This window comes from Neoarius graeffei, chromosome 26 (assembly GCF_027579695.1).
Source record: "Neoarius graeffei isolate fNeoGra1 chromosome 26, fNeoGra1.pri, whole genome shotgun sequence".
NCBI classification, from domain to species: domain Eukaryota; kingdom Metazoa; phylum Chordata; class Actinopteri; order Siluriformes; family Ariidae; genus Neoarius; species Neoarius graeffei.
The window spans coordinates 46,679,018-46,689,663 of NC_083594.1; positions in this window are offsets into that span (position 1 = coordinate 46,679,018).

Sequence of the window (10,646 nt, forward strand, 5' to 3'; positions counted from 1 at the left end):
ACAGTATGAATCCATGGACCCAACCTGCCTTGTGTCAACAGTCCAGGCTGGTGGGGGCGATGTAATGGTGTGAGGAACGTTTTCTTGGCACACTTTGGGTCCGTTAATACCAATCATCGCATGAATGCCACAGAGTATGGACGCTGACCATGTGCATCCCTTCATGACCACAGTCTTCTAATGGCTACTTCCAGCATGATAACGCACCATGTCACCAAGCAAAAATCGTCTCACGAACATGACAAAGAGTTCAGTGTTCTTCAGCGGCCTTCCCAGTTACAGATCTAAATCCAATAGACAGACACCTTTGGAATGTAGTAGAACAGGAGATTCACAGCATGAAAGAGGATCTGAAAAAATCTGCAAGAATTGCACAATACATACAATCAAGTCAACATGGACCAGAATCTCATCTCATCTCATTATCTCTAGCCGCTTTATCCTTCTACAGGGTCGCAGGCAAGCTGGAGCCTATCCCAGCTGACTACGGGCGAAAGGCGGGGTACACCCTGGACAAGTCGCCAGGTCATCACAGGGCTGACACATAGACACAGACAACCATTCACACTCACATTCACACCTACGGTCAATTTAGAGTCACCAGTTAACCTAACCTGCATGTCTTTGGACTGTGGGGGAAACCGGAGCACCCGGAGGAAACCCACACGGACACGGGGAGAACATGCAAACTCCACACAGAAAGGCCCTCGCCGGCCCCGGGGCTCGAACCCAGGACCTTCTTGCTGTGAGGCGACAGCGCTAACCACTACACCACCGTGCCACCAGACCAGAATCTCAAAGGAATATTTCTAACATCTTGTGAAGAATTGAGGTTGTTTTTCAGAGTAAAAAGAACCCCAACCAGTATAAGTATAGTGTTCCTATACTTACACTTAAGTGCCCAGAGAGTGTAAAGGTCAACATAGTTCTCAAACTTTTTGTAAATCACTTTAACTGCAAAATTAATTCCACTCAGCTACCTCAGTACAATTTTATGAACATAATCAGAAATAGGGATACAGTAGGAGTCCATTTCTGTCCCCCAAGGTACAATCGACACTAATGTACCCTCTAGGGCTCATTATTGGACCTCAGGGTAACTATGTGTACCTTTTTAGTGCCAAAAAGGTATGTACATGTTCCCAAGCAGTATACAAATGGTACAAATAAGTACTTTAGATGGTACTGGCCCAGTGACGGGCCGATGTACCTCTAAAAGTACAACAATGTAATTAATTTTCTGAGCATGTACAAACAATACGTTTATTAGTTTGACTATTTATTAAAGTTTTTTTTTTCATCTCTGATTTTTTTTTCCACACAGTTATAGAAGTTTGGATTAACATTCAAGTCAAGTGACCAGACTAACATGTTGATAACTATAATAAATCAATCGTAAATATAGTAACTTTGATGATGCGTTTTGTGATTTCCTGGTTTAAAGCTGTACTGCCTTTCAGATTTTTTAAGTGTAGGTCATAAAAAAAAAAGAATGTTCCCTGACACCTAATTATTTTGTTTAGTGGACCGAAAGCTACTGAATTCGAATCACAGACTTCCAATTTTATTCGTTTTTTTTTATAGAACAATTAATTAATTTAAGACCATGTGGCCCTAAATTCTCTGCTATTTTTTTTCTTGCTTCACCATGATGCAAAACAAGATACTACGTCATACATCATGTGGTGGGCTTTCCCCGTTTGCGTAAGGCATTGTGGGATACAAATTTGAAAAGGAAATGGAGGACGTGAGTGTGCAAATGAAATGCTTCACCATGACCCAATTCAAGATACTAAGTCATGCATTATGTGGTGGGCTTTCCCCATTCACGCAAGGCATTGTGGGATACAAATTTGAAACAGGAGAACATTGGAGGATGTGAATGGAATATGAAAGTCCGAATTCAGTAACGGAAAATTGAGAAGAAAAAGACGTTATGTTGCAAAGAAAAGGAAACGCAGGACTAAATTAATAAATATCGGCGGTCAGCGAGCACCTCGGTGTGATCAGCTGTTCGTTTAGCGACAAAATGATGTAACTGTCAGCGCATGGTCAAAGGTAAACCTGCGCTTGCGCACATGGACTTCTTCTGTCTGCTTGACTGCACGAAGCGAGCAATTTCTTGCACATTATTTGCTAGGGAATCCCCTCAAATTAAATAACTTATTAGCCACAAAATGGCCTGTTTTAAAAAAAAAAAAAAAAGATATTACAGAAATAAACATATCACAATGACTAAATTTCAGAAGGAACTAAATTTCACCGATTTTATGAAATCAAAAGGTCATCTACTTGTAAATGTCTGTGTTGTGATTTCCACCACTGTAATAAACTCGAAAAAAAACCTCAACAACATGGATCCCACTTTGTAAACTACTGATTAAAGCCAGTATCTCACTGGGCTGCGACAGCCTGCGACTAGTTGGAGACACAACAATTGCGATAAAATATGCGAATTAGCGACAATTTTCACTTGGAATCACACTGAATTGATATTCGCATATTTTATCGCAATTGTTGTGTCTCCAACCGGTCGCAGGCTGTCGCAGCCTGGCTTTCCCTCGGCAGGCAGGGAAGTAGAGGAAGCCTCACGGAAACTGACTTGAGAAGGGTTTGCGACAGCTTTGCGACACCAGCGACGCATTTGCGGCTATTTTGAGAGAAATTTTGTCGCACGAATTTTTTGAATCTGTTCAAAATTTCAGCGACGAAGGAGCAACACTTTGTGACTCATGCGAGGAAATTGAGAAGCTCCGCGAATGTTTCAAGACACTTTTGAAACTCTCTCGCGAATGACGTTCACAATTTGTCACAAGCTGTCGCAGCCCAGGGACATACTACCCTAAGATGCGAATAGCTATAATCCTTATTAATCACACTGACCATGAAAATGAATGTCACTTTTATACAAACAAGGTTTAAATAAAAAAAGTACACACATATATATATATATATATATATATATATATATATATATATATATATATACACACATATACACATACATACAGTGGTGCTTGAAAGTTTGTGAACCCTTTAGAATTTTCTATATTTCTGCATAAATATGACCTAAAACATCATCAGATTTTCACACAAGTCCTAAAAGTAGATAAAGAGAACCCAGTTAAACAAATGAGACAAAAATATTATACTTGGTCATTTATTTATTGAGGAAAATGATCCAATATTACATATCTGTGAGTGGCAAAAGTATGTGAACCTTTGCTTTCAGTATCTGGTGTGACCCTCTTGTGCAGCAATCACTGCAACTAAACGTTTCCAGTAACTGTTGATCAGTCCTGCACACCGGCTTGGAGGAGTTTTAGCCCGTTCCTCCGTACAGAACAGCTTCAACTCTGGGATGTTGGTGGGTTTCCTCACATGAACTGCTCGCTTCAGGTCCTTCCACAACATTTCCATTGGATTAAGGTCAGGACTTTGGCTTGGCCATTCCAAAACATTAACTTTATTCTTCTTTAACTATTCTTTGATAGAACAACTTGTGTGCTTAGGGTCGTTGTCTTGCTGCATGACCCACCTTCTCTTGAGATTCAGTTCATGGACAGATGTCCTGACATTTTCCTTTAGAATTCGCTGGTATAATTCAGAATTCATTGTTCCATCAGTGATGGCAAGCCGTCCTGGCTTAGATGCAGCAAAACAGGCCCAAACCATGATACTACCACCACCATGTTTCACAGATGGGATAAGGTTCTTATGCTGGAATGCAGTGTTTTCTTTTCTCCAAACATAATGCTTCTCATTTAAACCAAAAAGTTCTATTTTGGTCTCATCCGTCCACAAAACATTTTTCCAATAGCCTTCTGGCTTGTCCACGTGATCTTTAGAAAACTGCAAATGAGCAGCAATGTTCTTTTTGGAGAGCAGTGGCTTTCTCCTTGCAACCCTGCCATGCACACCATTGTTGTTCAGTGTTCTCCTGATGGTGGACTCATGAACATTAACATTAGCCAATGTGAGAGAGACCTTCAGTTGCTTAAAAGTTACCCTGGGGTCCTTTGTGACCTCGCCGACTATTACACACCTTGCTCTTGGAGTGATCTTTGTTGGTCGACCACTCCTGGGGAGGGTAACAATGGTCTTGAATTTCCTCCATTTGTACACAATCTGTCTGACTGTGGATTGGTGGAGTCCAAACTCTTTAGAGATGGTTTTGTAACCTTTTCCAGCCTGATGAGCATCGACAACGCTTTTTCTGAGGTCCTCAGAAATCTCCTTTGTTCGTGCCATGATACACTTCCAGAAACATGTGTTGTGAAGATCAGACTTTGATAGATCCCTGATCTTTAAATAAAACAGGGTGCCCACTCACACCTGATTGTCATCCCATTGATTGAAAACACCTGACTCTAATTTCACCTTCAAATTAACTGCTAATCCGAGAGGTTCACATACTTTTGCCACTCACAAATATGTAATATTGGATAATTTTCCTCAATAAATAAATGACCAAGTATAATATTTTTGTCTTATTTGTTGAACTGGGTTCTCTTTATCTACTTTTAGGACTTGTGTGAAAATCTGATGATGTTTTAGGTCATATTTATGCAGAAATATAGAAAATTCTAAAGGGTTCACAAACTTTCAAGCACCACTGTATATATATATATATATATATATATATATATATATATATATATATATATATATATCTGTACGTACTTGTAAATATCTAATAATACCTATGTCAAACAACCCTCAAAAGATTATTATCCAAATAGTGTTCAGCAGAATAAATAATTCGTTTATCCACATTCTCTCATTACTACTTTTAAAAATGTATTAGCTTGTAAACAGTTGTGTTTTTTTTTAATTCTTCAGGTTATGTTTTTCTGTCTGTAGAAACAATTGACTTCAAGTTAATGACTGCTAATGAGTCAACCCTCTTAGCACTGACCTCAGAAAAAAAGACCAGGGTTGGTAATTGGCATTTCTGTTGATTTTATGAAATGAATGCAAATGACAGATTTGTTTCTGATAGTATGCAGTTTGTTCAGGTGGGTGTTAAATAACACTTCATTATCTGTTTGGTGCTAACCACTTGCTTTTTCTCATTGAAACCACACACCCAGACAAATTTGTTTTGTGAAATTGCAAGTAGACTGTTTAAAAGAAATGCACTGGCACTTTATTTTAATTTTCATTTTAAAGTTGATAGAGAAGTGGAGCTCTTTTTTAGCTCACCCAGATTATTGCTAACTTGTTATTCATAAAAAATGACGCATTGATCGCTGATATCAATTTAATTTAGCCATGTAGCTTGTAATGTAACTCAATGAAGTATAGCTTTAATTAATGGAGCTTTCTTACATTTCTCCAAAGATCAGCTTTAATTTACCTGAGGTGAGTTGACTATTTGTTGTTTGATAGCAGTTTAGCCGTGGAGTAGGCGATAAACTACGCAGCTGTTTCTTTAAAAAAATTCTTCATAGTTATAGCAGAAGATATGACCAATACATGTAGCTTTCTGTAAATGATAGCTTGACTGTACCAGAGTTATGTTTCTCAGAAGGATAGCTTTAATTTAGCAGTGCAGAGTAACTTGTAGCTCAGATGTCTACATTTCTAATTTTCTAGTGTACAACCCCGATTCCAAAAAAGTTGGGACAAAGTACAAATTGTAAATAAAAATGGAATGCAATGATGTGGAAGTTTCAAAATTCCATATTTTATTCAGAATAGAACATAGATGACATATCAAATGTTTAAACTGAGAAAATGTATCATTTAAAGAGAAAAATTAGGTGATTTTAAATTTCATGACAACAACACATCTCAAAAAAGTTGGGACAAGGCCATGTTTCCCACTGTGAGACATCCCCTTTTCTCTTTACAACAGTCTGTAAACGTCTGGGGACTGAGGAGACAAGTTGCTCAAGTTTAGGGATAGGAATGTTAACCCATTCTTGTCTAATGTAGGATTCTAGTTGCTCGACTGTCTTGGGTCTTTTTTGTCATATCTTCCGTTTTATGATGCGCCAAATGTTTTCTATGGGTGAAAGATCTGGACTGCAGGCTGGCCAGTTCAGTACCCGGACCCTTCTTCTACGCAGCCATGATGCTGTAATTGATACAGTATGTGGTTTGGCATTGTCATGTTGGAAAATGCAAGGTCTTCCCTGAAAGAGATGTCATCTGGATGGGAGCATATGTTGCTCTAGAACCTGGATATACCTTTCAGCATCGATGGTGTCTTTCCAGATGTGTAAGCTGCCCATGCCACACACACTAATGCAACCCCATACCATCAGAGATGCAGGCTTCTGAACTGAGTGCTGATAACAACTCGGGTCGTCCTTCTCCTCTTTAGTCCGAATGACACGGCGTCCCTGATTTCCATAAAGAACTTCAAATTTTGATTCGTCTGACCACAGAACAGTTTTCCACTTTGCCACAGTCCATTTTAAATGAGCTTTGGCCCAGAGAAGACGTCTGCGTTTCTGGATCATGTTTAGATACGGCTTCTTCTTTGAACTATAGAGTTTTAGCTGGCAACGGCGGACGGCACGGTGAATTGTGTTCACAGATAATGTTCTCTGGAAATATTCCTGAGCCCATTTTGTGATTTCCAATACAGAAGCATGCCTGTATGTGATGCAGTGCCGTCTAAGGGCCCGAAGATCACGGGCACCCAGTATGGTTTTCCGGCCTTGACCCTTACGCACAGAGATTCTTCCAGATTCTCTGAATCTTTTGATGATATTATGCACTGTAGATGATGATATGTTCAAACTCTTTGCAATTTTACACTGTCGAACTCCTTTCTGATATTGCTCCACTATTTGTCGGCGCAGAATTAGGGGGATTGGTGACCCTCTTCCCATCTTTACTTCTGAGAGCCGCTGCCACTCCAAGATGCTCTTTTAATACCCAGTCATGTTAATGACCTATTGCCAATTGACCTAATGAGTTGCAATTTGGTCCTCCAGCTGTTCCGTTTTTGTACCTTTAACATTTCCAGCCTCTTATTGCCCCTGTCCCAACTTTTTTGAGATGTGTTGCTGTCATGAAATTTCAAATGAGCCAATATTTGGCATGAAATTTCAAAATGTCTCACTTTCGACATTTGATATGTTGTCTATGTTCTATTGTGAATACAATATCAGTTTTTGAGATTTGTAAATTATTGCATTCCATTTTTATTTACAATTTATACTTTGTCCCAACTTTTTTGGAATCGGAGTTGTAGGTATTACACTAAGAGAATAAGATAAACCTAGCAGTAGTTTCTAAAAACAGGCAGTTGCATATTGGTGGTCTAGAAATCTTTCTAGACTCACTTTTAGTTCGTATTACAACTGTAAAGTAGCTTGTATGCGCAGTTGAACATAAGCCTGGGAGCTAATACTTCAGAGCTTCAGTATTCCTCTGAAGTATTATCATTAATTTAGCTAATCAATGTTTTTTCAAGTAGCTTGTAAACCTTCATTCTTTCATTCATTTTCAGTTACTGTTTTATCCTGATCTGCGTAATTAGCTTTCTCATGCTAGTTAGCTAAAGCGAAGTGGTATTTCTTAAGGAATCAGATAGATATTGGTGAACCAGAGATATTTAAGAGCAACTAACTGGTCATTTTGTCTTTTCTGGGGGAAATAAATAATACAATAAATTAATAATTTTAAAAAAAGAAAAGAAAAAAGAAAAAAAAGCAGATTTCTTCCCTCACAGATGTACTTTCAGTGTCGTGTCATCCGTCATGTAGCCTGTTGATTAGCTTTCTAAAATTCTCTGAGGTAAATGTTTACATTTTCATCTATGTTTAGTCATTTAGTAGATGCTAATAAATCAAATAAATCAATGATGAAAAGCCTGAACTGTTGCTGTTTTGTCTAGATATATTCTGTAAAGCTTTTCAGGGATATTCGTTGACTTTTTTTTTAAGTATCTTAAGTAAAAAAAAAAAATGAACTCAGTAAAGGGTAACTTTATTTATTTATTTATTTATTTATTTACCTCAGTCATGTCAGGTAGCTTGTCGCTACCTACACACTTCTAAGGTAAACATTTCCATTTATATCTGCATTTATTCATTTAGCAGACACCTTTTTCTTTTTTTCAAACAATTAAAAACCTTACTCTTACTGTTTGGCTAAATTTACAAAACCTTTAACGGCCATTTTAAAGTAACTTTAATATAACTATATTTTTGGAGACTAGCATGTAGCTTAGCAAAGTACATTTTCATAACAGCTAGCTCAACCCTGTTTGTTTTGCGAACATTAACGTGACTTAATCCCTATTTTAAATAGCTTTTATGCAGCGATATTTTTGAAACATTATTATATATTTTGTAGGATAGCAAAGTAAGTACTTTACAAACAAAATACAACAAAAATATAGAGGGGAACTGATTTTATATATATATATATATATATATATATATATATATATATATATATATATATATATATATATATACATACACACAGTGCCTTGCAGAAGTATTCAAAGTATTCATGCCCCTTGAACTTTTAAACATTTTTCCACCTGACAACCACAAACTTAAAAGTTTTTTATTGAGATTTTATGTGGTAGATCAACACAGAGTAGCACATAATTGTGAAGTGAAACGAAAATGATAAATGGTCTTCAAAATTTTAAACAAATAAAAATCTGAAAAATGTGGTGTGCATTAGTATTCAGCCCCCTGTACTCTGATACCTCTAAATACAAGCCAGTGCGATCAATTGCCTTCAGAAGTCATCTAATTAGTTAATAGAGTCCTACTGTGTGTAATTTACTCTCAGCATAAATACACTTATTCTGTGAAGGCCTCAGTGGTTTGTTAGAGAACACTGAAGAACAAACAGCATCATGAAGACCAAAGAACTCACCAGACAGGTCAGGAATAAAGTTCTGGAGAAGTTTAAAGCAGGGTTAAGTTATAAAAAATATCCCAAGCTCTGAACATCTTAAGAAGCACTGTTCAATCCATCATTCAAAAATGGAAAAAGTATGGCACAACTGCAAACCTACCAAGACATGGCCGCCCACCTAAACTGACAGAGTGAGCAAGGAGAGCACTGGTCAGAGAAGCAGCCAAGAGGCCCATGATCACTCTGGAGGAGCTGCAGAAATCCACAGCTCAGGTGGGAGAATCTGTGCATAGGACAACGATAAGTCGTACACTCCACAAATCTGGCCTTTTTGGAAGAGTGCCAAGAAGAAAGCCATTGTTGAAAGAGAGGCATAAGAAGTCCCTTTTGCAGTTTGCCAGAAGCCATGTAGGGGACACAGCAAACATGTGGAAGAAGGTGCTTTGGTCAGATGAGACCAAAGTTGAACTTTTTGGCCTAAATGCAAAGCGCTATGTGTGGCGGAAAACTAACACTGCTCATCACCCTGCACACACCATACGCACTGTGAAACATGGTGGTGGCAGCATCATGCTATGGGAATGCTTTTCTTCAGCAGGGACAGGGAAGCTGGTCAGAGTTGATGGGAAGATGGATGGAGCTAAATACAGGGCAATCCTGGAAGAAAACCTGTTGGAGGCTGCAAAAGACTTGAGATTGGGAAGGAGATTCACCTTCCAGCAAGACAATGACCCTAAACATACAGCCAGAGCTACAATGGAATTGTTAGATCAAAGAATATTCATGTGTTAGAATGGCCCAGTCAAAGTCCAGACCTAAATCCCATTGAGCATCTGTGGCAAGACTTGAAAATTGCTGTTCACAGACGCTCTCCATCCAATCTGGCTGAAGAATGGGCAAAAATTTCAGTGTCTAGATGTGCAAAGCTGGTAGAGACATACCACAAAAGACTTGCAGCTGTAATTGCAGCAAAAGGTGGCTCTACAAAGTATTGACTTTGTGGGGTGAATACCTATGCACACTCCAGATTTTTCCAGTATCAGAGTACAGGGGGCTGAATACTAATGCACATCACATTTTTCAGATTTTTATTTGTTTAAAATTTTGAAGACCATTTATTATTTTCGTTTCACTTCACAATTACGTGCTACTCTGTGTTGGTCTATCACACAAAATCTCAATAAAAAAATTTTAAGTTCATGGTTGTAAAGTGGAAAAATGTGAAAAAGTTCAAGGGATATGAATACTTTTGCAAGGCACTGTACACACACACACACACACACACACATATATGTGTGTGTGTGTGTGTGTGTATACACACATACACACACACACCTCTCTCTCTCTCTCTCTCTCTCTCTCTCTCTCTGTATATATATATATATATATATATATATATATATATATGTACACACATACATTTTATATATATGTAAATATATATATATGTACCGTATGTGTGTGTGTGTATATATATATATATATATATATATATATATATAAAAAGTGTGTGTATATACACACACACACACACACACATTTTATATATATATAGTATATACACACATACATATATACACACATACATTATATATATATATATATATATATATATATATATATATATATATATATATATATATATTAGTGCTGTCAAGCGATTAAAATATTTAATCGCGATTAATGTCGCGACTGTCATAGTTAACTCGTGATTAATCGCAATTTAATCGCACATTTTTGTCACATGAAAAACCATTGTAATTCTCTTATCAGCATAAAAAAGTGAATGGGCTTGCTTTGTACCAATG